Genomic DNA, 10,070 nt, shown 5'->3' with positions numbered 1-10,070 from the left:
CTTAGTACAGTGCTTAGTACAGTGCTCTGTACACAGTAAGTGTTCAATAAATTTGATTGATTGGCTGTGCATTTTATTTTGAATTCCTTTCTCATTACAATATTTTGTAACATGCTGTATATGTTGTATCATTATGCTGATGCTATACATGGGGTTTATGAATGTTTAACTCTGAACCATAAGCCTCCAACTTTCCATTCACTGTGGTATTTGCCACTGAGAAAGTTAAGCACTTTCCTTCTGTTCCTTCCTGTCTCCCTACCACCTCCGGAGGTGGTGGAGTGGTGATGGAGGTCCCTTAGCTACACTTCACTCCTCTAATGCTAACCTATTCACTGTACCTTGATCTCATCTATCTCACTGCCCACATGCTGCCTCTGGGCTGGAAAATCCTCCCTCCTCTTAACTGATAGACAATTACTCTCCCCCATTTCAAAACCTTATTGAAGGTACATCTCTTCCCTCACTAAAACCTTGTTTCCTTTTCTTCAAGTCCCCCCTGAATCACCCTGACTTGCTCCCTTTATTCATTCCCTCCTACCAGCCCCACAGCATTTATGTACCTATCTGTAATTTATTTATTTATATTAATGTCTGTCTTCCCTTCTAGACTGTAAGTTTGTTGTGTGCAGGGAGTGTGCTTGTTATATTGGACCCTCTCAAGTCCTTAGTACAGTGCTCTGCACACAGAAAGTGCTCAATAAATGTGATTGACTGACAGACTGACTGATGGGGTGCCGAGGGGGAAGGTGTTTGAGATGCAAATTGCAGCAGCCTACGTCCCATAAGGAAATAAGACTTGTAGAAGAAAAGGAAGGTGTCTACAAGAGTTGGGAATGTTATACTTGTGGAGAAAAATATTTATTAAGAGAAACTTATTTATCTATTTAGAAAATTATCTATTCATTCCGATATTTTTGCATTTAATCTAGTGCTTTCTTTTTATGACCTTAAAAGAGTCTTCCAGGCAATCATTTATTGATTCTTCCAGTGTATTAATAGGCTTCTAGAAGAGTTGAATGGGTTTTCATGTTTATGCACTAAGAAGTGAAGCATTCTACTATTCTATTTATTTCATTTTGTTAATATATTTTGTTTTGTTGTCTGTCTCCCCCTTCTAGACTGTGAGCCCATTGTTGGGTAGGGACCGTCTCTCTATATATTGCCAACTTGTACTTCCCAAGCGCTTAGTAAAGTGCTCTGCACACAGTAAGTGCTCAATAAATATGACTGACTGACTGACTGACTGAATGAATGAATGAATGAAAGGCTGAAGAGATGGGGGCTCTGACCTGATGGTCCTTGCTGGTGTTCTCTTTTCTAGGACTGGGTGAAGTGATGAGGCTGCCCAGCTCCCCGATGCTTTGGGCCAGGGGAGGCAAGAAGGGTGGGAGCAGGTCCTAAGATTGTTTGAACCCTGCTTGAGCCACACTGGCAGGAGCTCCAGAAGACACCGACGGAGAGAAGGCCCACGGTGAGGGAGGAGGCCACATAGAGAGTCTGGGCTTGAAGTACTGGACCAGAGCCCTCCTTCAAGATCTCTGCCCAGATAACTTCCCCTTCCTTCTCCAGCGGGTGACTTCTGCCTGTCATCCTGCTTCTGGCCACATCATTATAGGGCACAGATGAATCATTCTGCTCATAGCATTTTTCACCTCTTTGTTTCACAGGCTGTAGATAAGTGGGTTCAACATGGGTACGACGATGGTATAGAAAACAGAAGCTACCTGGTCTTTACCCAGGGAGTAAGATTTACTTGGCTTTAACTGTGTAAATATTAGAGGCCTATAGAAGATGGTGACTCCCATGAGGTGGGAAGCACAGGTGGAGAAAGCTTTTTTCTTCCCACAGTGGAGCTGATCTTCAAAATGGCAGAGATAATAGCCATGTAAGAGACTGCAATCGTTATCAGAGACATTGCAAGTGTGGAGTCAGCTAAGATAAAGATCATGATATCTGTGTTGTGTGTGTCTGTTCAGTACAAAACCAATATTGGTGAGGTATCACAGAAAAAATGGTGAATTACATTAGAGTTGCAAAATGGCAACCTAGCTATGAACAGAGGATTTATCAGGGAGTTTGTAAAAGAAACTCCATATGACCCAACCATAAGCCATATGCATAATCTTGAGGAGATAACAGAGGAATAAAGCAGTGGGTTACAGATAGCTACATAATGATCATAAGCCGTTGCAGAGAAGAGGAAGCATTCTGTTTCTACCAAAGAAATGAAAAAATACATTTGGGCAAAGCAGCCAATGAATGAGACTTTCTTTCTAGATGTTACTAAACTCTCCAAGGTTTTGGAGTAATGGCTGTAGAGTAGCTCAGGTCAACAAAAGACAAACCTCACAGGAAAAGAATACATGGGGCTGTGAAGCTGAGAGTCTTTTTGGATTATCAGGATCTTCCCTAGGATCCCCACCACAGAAATCATATAGATGAGGAGAAATACCATGAAAAGGACCAGTAGGGTTCTTGGAGAATCCGTCAGGCCCATGAGGATGAAGTCGGCCATTCCTGTATCATTTCCTGTAGCCAGTGGCTTCAGCATCTCTCCTCTAATGAGAAATGAATATTGAAATTCAGAGGAAAAATATTCCTACAGTTTGAGGGATATTAGGAGAATTAATAGAGAAACATACTTAGGGAGGGATACTGCTATCTGATCACATTTGGTTCGATATCTGTGCTTGGATAGAGGGAAGTCAGAGAAGCCCAGGTTTTCCCTTCTCGGGCAACAACGATGGGAGAAGTTAATGTTCCCTTTCAATGGAGAATGCTTTCGATCCTGCAGAGTCATTGAACAACTACATAGAATTGAAACGATGTTGCAATAACTCAATTTTCTCTCACCTATTACCACAACCACAAAGGGGTTCTGCATGTGTGTGTGTGTGTGTGTGTGTGTGTGTGTGTGTGTGTGTATGCTTGTGTGTAAAGGGGGCAGAAGATGGCCATGGGGGTAAACATGGCCTAGTGGATTGACCACGGGCCTGGGAGTCAGAAGGACCTGAATTCTAATCCTGGCTCCACCACTTGTCTGCTGTGTGACCTTGGGTAATTCACTTAACTTCTCTGTACCTCATTTACCTCATCTGTAAATTGGGAATTAAGACTGTGAGCCCCATGTGGGACAGGGACTGTGTCCAACCTGATTAGCTTGTGTCTACCTCAGCACTTAGAACAGTGCTCGACACATAGCATTAAACAGATACTATTATTATTATTACCCACCCTGTGAACTCCTACTCTTACAAAAGGGATTAGAATGCGATTCTTCCCTCTATTTCCTCTTCTGACTTACTTTTTCTGGTTTCTCATCTTTCAACAGGTTTCAGCCTATGTTAAAAAATGATTATTATTTATTAATCATTTGCTAGGTTCCAAGTGCTGGGGTAGATGCAAGACAATTGGATGGGACCCAGTCCATGTCCCACATGAGGCTCACAGTCCAAGCGGGAGGAAAGACAGGTATTTCATCCCCATTTTACAGATGGGAAAATTCATGCATAGAGAAGTTAATTAACTCTCTCAGGTTCACAAGGCGACAAGTGATGAGGAAGGGAATGGAACCTCTGTCTACTGACATACAGTCCAATGCTGTTATCTCTAGATGCTAGCCTCAGGTATATAAGAAACGCCTCAAGCATGAGCTTAAGAGAGTGGAGAGTATGTCTCAAAGAATCCTGGGAAGACCATCTACATAGCCCTGACACCATCTTGTCACTGATTCCTTGCTATTTTGCGTCCCTGTTACAGGGATTCCACTCATGTGGTTAGCACTCTGGACTCTGAATCCAGCGATCTGAGTTCAAATCTCGGTGGGACCTTAATTCTGGGAAGCAGCATGGCTCAGTGGAAAGAGCATGGGCTTGGGAGTCAGAGGTCATAGATTCTAATCCCAGCTCTGCCACTTGTCAGCTGTGTGACTCTGCGCAAGCCACTTAACTTCTCTGTACCTCAGTTACCTCATCTATAGAATGGGGATTAAGAGTGTGAGCCCAACGTGGGACAACCTGATTTCCTTTTATCTCCCCCAGCACTTAGAACAGTGCTTGGAACATAGTAAGTGCCTAACAAATGCCATCATTATTATTGAGAAGCAGCGTGGCTCAGTGGAAAGAGCCGGGCTTTGGAGTCAGATATCATGGGTTCAAATCCCGGCTCCACCATTTGTCAGCTGTGTGACTTTGGACAAGTCACTTACCTTCTCTGTGCCTCAATTCCCTCATCTATAAAATGGGGATGAAGACTGTGAGTCCCACGTGGGACAACCTGATCACCTTGTATCTCCTCAGCGCTTAGAACAGTGCTTTTCACATAGTAAGCACTTAACAAATACCATTATTATTATTATTATTATTATTATCTTTGATGAATGCAGGCTGGCGGCGATATTCTCCCTTCTTACGTCTCAACACAACTTCCATTATGAGAGCAGAGCCAGAGGGATCTACCTCCTGTAGATATATATATGTCTTTAAATTACATATAGCGAATAATTTATTTATACTGACGTCTGTCTTTCCATGTAGACTGTAGGCTCATCATGGGCAGGGAATGTGTCCACCAACGCAGTTGAATTGTACTCTCCCAAGCGCTTAGTATAGTGCTCTATAACTAGTAAGCTCCCCATGAATACCACTGATAATGATGATGATCATACAAGTTATATTATTGTAAACTCTGAAGCTCACTCTAGAAATTTCAGCTGAACTTTTAAAAAAGAATTACTTCATTTAGAAATCACACATATGGCATTAACTTACAAAAATCTCTATAGTGAAGCTGATATGTTTATCTTTCTTCCTCAAATTTTCAATTAACTGAAGTCAAATTTGTCCTTTTGTTTAAATGAATCAGAGAGGTTACATCATGAAGAAATTTTGAGGGGTTTAATTTTAATTTATACTTCGGTTGCCATTTCAAGACTTTTTACAAACCTTTAGGAGCCTAGTTATTATGTAAATTTTCCAGGACACCAGTATATAATCATACAACTTTTACTACAGAATTGTAACTGAGCAGAGATATAATCACAGAGACATAATCACTTACCTTTTATAGTGGTTGCCAATTCTGATTAGGTGATATGACAGAGTTAAGGAAAGGGTCTACTTGAAATTCCAACTCTCCTTAGTCAATGGGATCTTTCCAAAAGGAGAATGAGTATAAAAAATGCCATATATTAAAGGAAATTTTTTTGATGTTCTTTAAAAAGAGAAGGATGGCATCAGAAGGTTTTTTAAGTCTACTAATATGATATAATATCAAATTGTTGCCCATTTGTGAGCATTAAATTATCATTGTGGGGTTAAGGAAAATGCATCCCTCCAAGAATCACGTTATTCAGAGGAAGTTGATAAAATTCCCCATGAAACTTCTCTCTACTAGTTTGCCATTGCAGATTTTCCTTTGCTACTAAATGGATTTAGTTCCCAAGAAGTATCAATGCACTCTGATTTAAATCTTTTATCATCTGATTTAATTTCAGTCATAAATTTTTCATGTGCTTTCCTATCCTCTATCCCTGGGCAAATAAAATATTCAGATTAAATCCGAAACTGCACTAGCCATTTCCAAGGAAAGATCATGCCAGCATTATTTATAAGGATTCTGGGCAGTGTCAGTTTCTGATCTGTTCAACACAGTGCTGACAGCCTCTCCCTCGCTTGAACCTCAGAACATCTCTCCAGCAGAAAGTCAGTAACCAAACGAACCTTGTTTCTCCTGAGGCCGGGATTAAATTGATCAAATGGGTCATTTCCAAATTAAGTATATGAGAAAGTTTTTCAAAGACAAAAGTTCAGAGCAAGATAGACCCAAGTGCACTCTGTTTCTCCAAAATGTGTGATTTCTCTAGGTTTTTTGGATAAGACACTATTAGGAAATTTGGGGATGTTCTGCGGATGCATTAATCAATTTAGAGAAAATGTGATGTGTTGGATGAAATAGATAAACCCCAGGCGTGGCAGCAGACTTGGAACATACCCTATCATGTGAATGTTCTTTGTTGAAATGTTCTATGAGCTTGTAATCTCTGCATTACAGAAAAATGAGAACTTTTACTTTTTTTAATTTTTTTTAAATATTTGTTAATAATTTACCATCTGCCAGGCACTGTACCAAGTGCAGAGTTGTAATGAACTACAAGGTAATTAGGTTGAACACAGTCCCTGTCTCATTTGGGGCTCACAGTTTTCATCACCATTTTACAGATGAGGTAACTGAAGAACAGTGAAGTAAAATGACTTGCCCAAGGTCACATAGCAGACAAGTGAAAGAGCCAGGATTAGGACCCACGTCCTTCTGACTCTCTGGCCTGTGCTCTATCCACTAAGCAGTGCTGCTTCTCATGGTTTGCATGATTGACCTTGATTCTTCTCTTTCAAAATAGGACCTGTACATGGTCTTCATTGACCAGGGAAAGCCTCTTTTGATTTTGTAAATCCTGAAGACCTGGGGGTCATCCTGCTCAAGTTTGGCTTTCCCAAATTTGTTATCAGCATATGGTCACACTTCATTGGAATGGCAGTCAAAGTTCTGGATAAAAGCTACTTAAAGGACACCTTTTGCTGTCACAAATGGTGTTAACCATTGCACTGATGCTTTTTACCATAATGTTCACAGTGTTGCTGAGTGACACATACTAAATATGGAATTTGGCAGCTATATACAGAATCTCCTAGGAGGTGGACTCTTGAATTTGAAGGGCCTTTATGCAAAGACAATGATCGCAAACACTCTCATTGATGAACCCCTGAAAGCTTTGGACTGACAGCCTGAAAAAGACTGACATCGTACTTCAACCAAGGTCCAGTTTCCTAACTCCTGCTCGAAATGCTATCCATTGATGGTGGGCAGCTTAATTCTGCTCCCTGAAGTGCAGGCTTTCACCAAATGCTGTTCGGAGTGGCCAAGTGAAAAGAACATAAGAGCCTGAGAATCAGAAAGTGTTCTAATCACAGTTCCACCACTCACCTGCTGTGTGACGAGTGCAGTGTGACCTTGGACAAGTCACTTCACTTCCCTGGGCCTCAGTTACCTCATCTGTAAAATGGGGAATGAGCCTGTGAGGCTCAGGTGGGACATAGATTGTGTCCAACCTGACTTGCTTGTATTCACCTCAGTGCTTAGAGATTAGCACATACCAATCCCTCTTTGGGTCTCACCTGGAGTGTTTCCAATACTGTACCAGTCTCAACTATGGGGTGGGGGGCGGGGGAGGTAGCGTCAAGCAGAGGCATATCCATTTCATTCCTAGCTTGGGCAGTGGCTAGCTAGTGGAAGACAATCTGTTACAAGTCAAATCTCACTGTGCTGGGCAGCAGCAGCACAGGAGAGATTTGAGGGTGGACATTCGAGTTTACTTCATGGAAGGAGGCAATAGTAAACCACTTTTGGGTTTTTACCAAGAAAACTCTATGGATCCACTACCAGAACGATTGCAGATGGAGGTGGGTCATTCTGGGATAGAGGTGTCCATGGTGTCGCTATCGGTTGGAGTTGACTCGACAGCATATGACAAGACAAGCACATACCAGAATTATTATTATTATTACCTTACGTGGTAAACATCTGAAGGGAGAGGATCTCGTCTGCCAAGTATATTGAGCTGAACTCTTCCAAGCACTTAGTAGAGTGCTCTACACACAGCAAGCAGTTAATAAATATCATTGATTAACTTCTCTGTGTCTAATTCCTCATTTGTAAAATGGGGATTCAATACCTATTCTCCCTCCCCCTTAGAATGTGAGACCCACATGAGACAGGGACTGTGTTTAACCTGAATACCTTGTATCTACCCCAGCATTTAGTACAGTGATTAACAGTAATAGTAATAGTAATAGTATTTGCTATTATTATAATCATTATTATTACCATCTACCTACCCCAGTGATTAGTACAGTGCTTGGCCCAAAGTAAGTGCTTAACAAATACACAACTATCATTATTGATGGCTATGCATCTAGATGCATAGGCCTGAGCTGTTCAGCATTTGAAGTGTTGCATTTGGATTTATAAACTTTATTTATGCATCCTCAGCCCAACAGCACTTATATGCATATCTGTAATTTGTTTATTTATATTAATATCTGTCTCTTCCTCTAGAATGTAAGCTCATTGTGAGCAGGGACTATATCTACGAACTCTGTTATATCATAGTCACCCAAACACTTAGCATAGCGCTCTGCATACAGTAAGTGCTTAATAAATGCTATTGGTTGATCGATTGGAACATTGGCTCTGGAAAGAAAGGGATGCCAGCAAAGATTTGATATCTGAGGTGCAATTGTCAACACAATATTGTTAGACTGTAAGCTCCTGTAGACGGTAAGCTCACTGTGAGCAGGGAATGTGTCTGTTAATTTTTATATTGCATTCTCCCAAGCACTCAGTACAGTGCTCTGCACACAGTAAGTGTTTAATAAATACAACTGAATAACCGTGAAGAGGGGACACCACATGGACAGTATATACAGCAACTTCATCAATTCCATTTGCACTGCTTGAAGCAAATTACCAGCAGAGACTGACAAGAACACATCCCACACTCCAGTGGCCAAATAGTCCATACTGAAAACAAACAACGTATAGAGAAGTAGCAAGCTCCCCAAAACAGGAGAGATTTTCTAAGCAGCAGAATTTAATGATTACAGAAAGATGGTTCAATTCCATTTTTCTTTAGCATTCTAAGACAAGTGTCCCTAGAGAAAAGACTTTTCTCTTCATTGCTCTCTGGAGAGCTTTTTTACTGTCTTTCTTCTTCAGGTTGTAGAGCAAAGGATTCAGGATGGGAATGACTTCATTATAAACCACAGAAGCTCCTTAATCATTCTGGCAGGGAAGTGATATTATCCAGTTGTGGGTAAGTGAAGAAACAGGGTCTCTTACAATATTGTCACCCCATGAGTGCGAGGTGAAAGTAAAAAGAGTTTATGTTGGGCATCAGTGGAAAAGATTGTTAGGATGGCAGAGAGAGTAGGGCTATAAGAGATGGAGAAGATGTGAGTTAAGCCCTATTTTTCCTTCGTATTCATTCATTCACTCAATCGTAGTTATCTAGTACTCCAGTGGCTACCAATCAATCTGCGCATCAGGCAGAACCTCCTCACCCTCGGCTTCAAGGCTCTCCATCACCTCGCCCCCTCCTACCTCACCTCCCTTCTCTCCTTCTACAGCCCACCCCGTACTCTCCACTCCGCTGCCGCTAATCTTCTCACCGTGCCTCCTTCTCGCCTGTCCCGCCATCGATCCCCGGCCTACGTCATCCCCCGGGCCTGGAATGCCCTCCCTCTGCCCATCCACCAAGCTAGCTCTCTTCCTTTCCTCAAAGCCCTATTGAGAGCTTACCTCCTCCAGGAGGCCTTCCCAGACTGAGCCCCTTCCTTCCTCTCCCCCTCATCTGCCTCTCCATCCCCCTCATCTTAACTCCTACCCTTCCCCACAGCACCTGTATATGTGTATATATGTTTGTACGTATTTATTACTCAATTTATTTATTTATTTATTTTACTTGTACATATCTATTCTATTTATTTTATTTTGTTAGTATGTTTGGTTTTGTTCTCTGTCTCCCCCTTTTAGACTGTGAGCCCACTGTTGGGTAGGGACTGCCTCCATATGTTGCCAACTTGTACTTCCCAAGCGCTTAGTACAGTGCTCTGCACACAGTAAGCACTCAATAAATACGATTGATTGATTGATTGATTAAGTGCTTGGAAAGTATAATTTGGCAACAGAGACAATCACTGCTGAACAATAGGCTAGTAGTCTAGAAGGGGAGAGAATAACATCAAAACAAGTAAACAGGCAACAATAGCATCAATATAAATAAATAGAATCATATATATCCATCATTAATAAAATAAATAAAATAATAAATATGTACATATATATTACAAGTGCTGTGGGGCAGGGAGGGAGTAGAGTAGAGGAAGAATGTCAGGGTGATGGGGAAGGGAGAAGGAGCAGAGGAAATGGTGGGGGCTTAGTCTGGGAGGATCTTAGGCTCTTTGTAGGCTCTTACATAGGGTTGTGTCAAGAGTGTGAAGATTTCATAGCAA

At 41.5% G+C, this 10,070-nt stretch overlaps 1 pseudogene; it reads right to left on the bottom strand.

Moving 5' to 3' along the window:
* Window positions 1–1,589: 1,589 nt before the first annotated feature.
* On the bottom strand, window positions 1,590–8,579 carry LOC119924343 (annotated as a pseudogene).
* Between the last annotated feature and the right edge of the window lie 1,491 nt (window positions 8,580–10,070).

The sequence above is a fragment of the Tachyglossus aculeatus genome, unplaced genomic scaffold, assembly GCF_015852505.1.
Source record: "Tachyglossus aculeatus isolate mTacAcu1 unplaced genomic scaffold, mTacAcu1.pri scaffold_97_arrow_ctg1, whole genome shotgun sequence".
NCBI classification, from domain to species: Eukaryota; Metazoa; Chordata; class Mammalia; order Monotremata; family Tachyglossidae; genus Tachyglossus; species Tachyglossus aculeatus.
The sequence above is the reverse complement of the archived record's forward strand: the minus strand, read 5'-3'. Positions and strand labels throughout refer to the sequence as shown.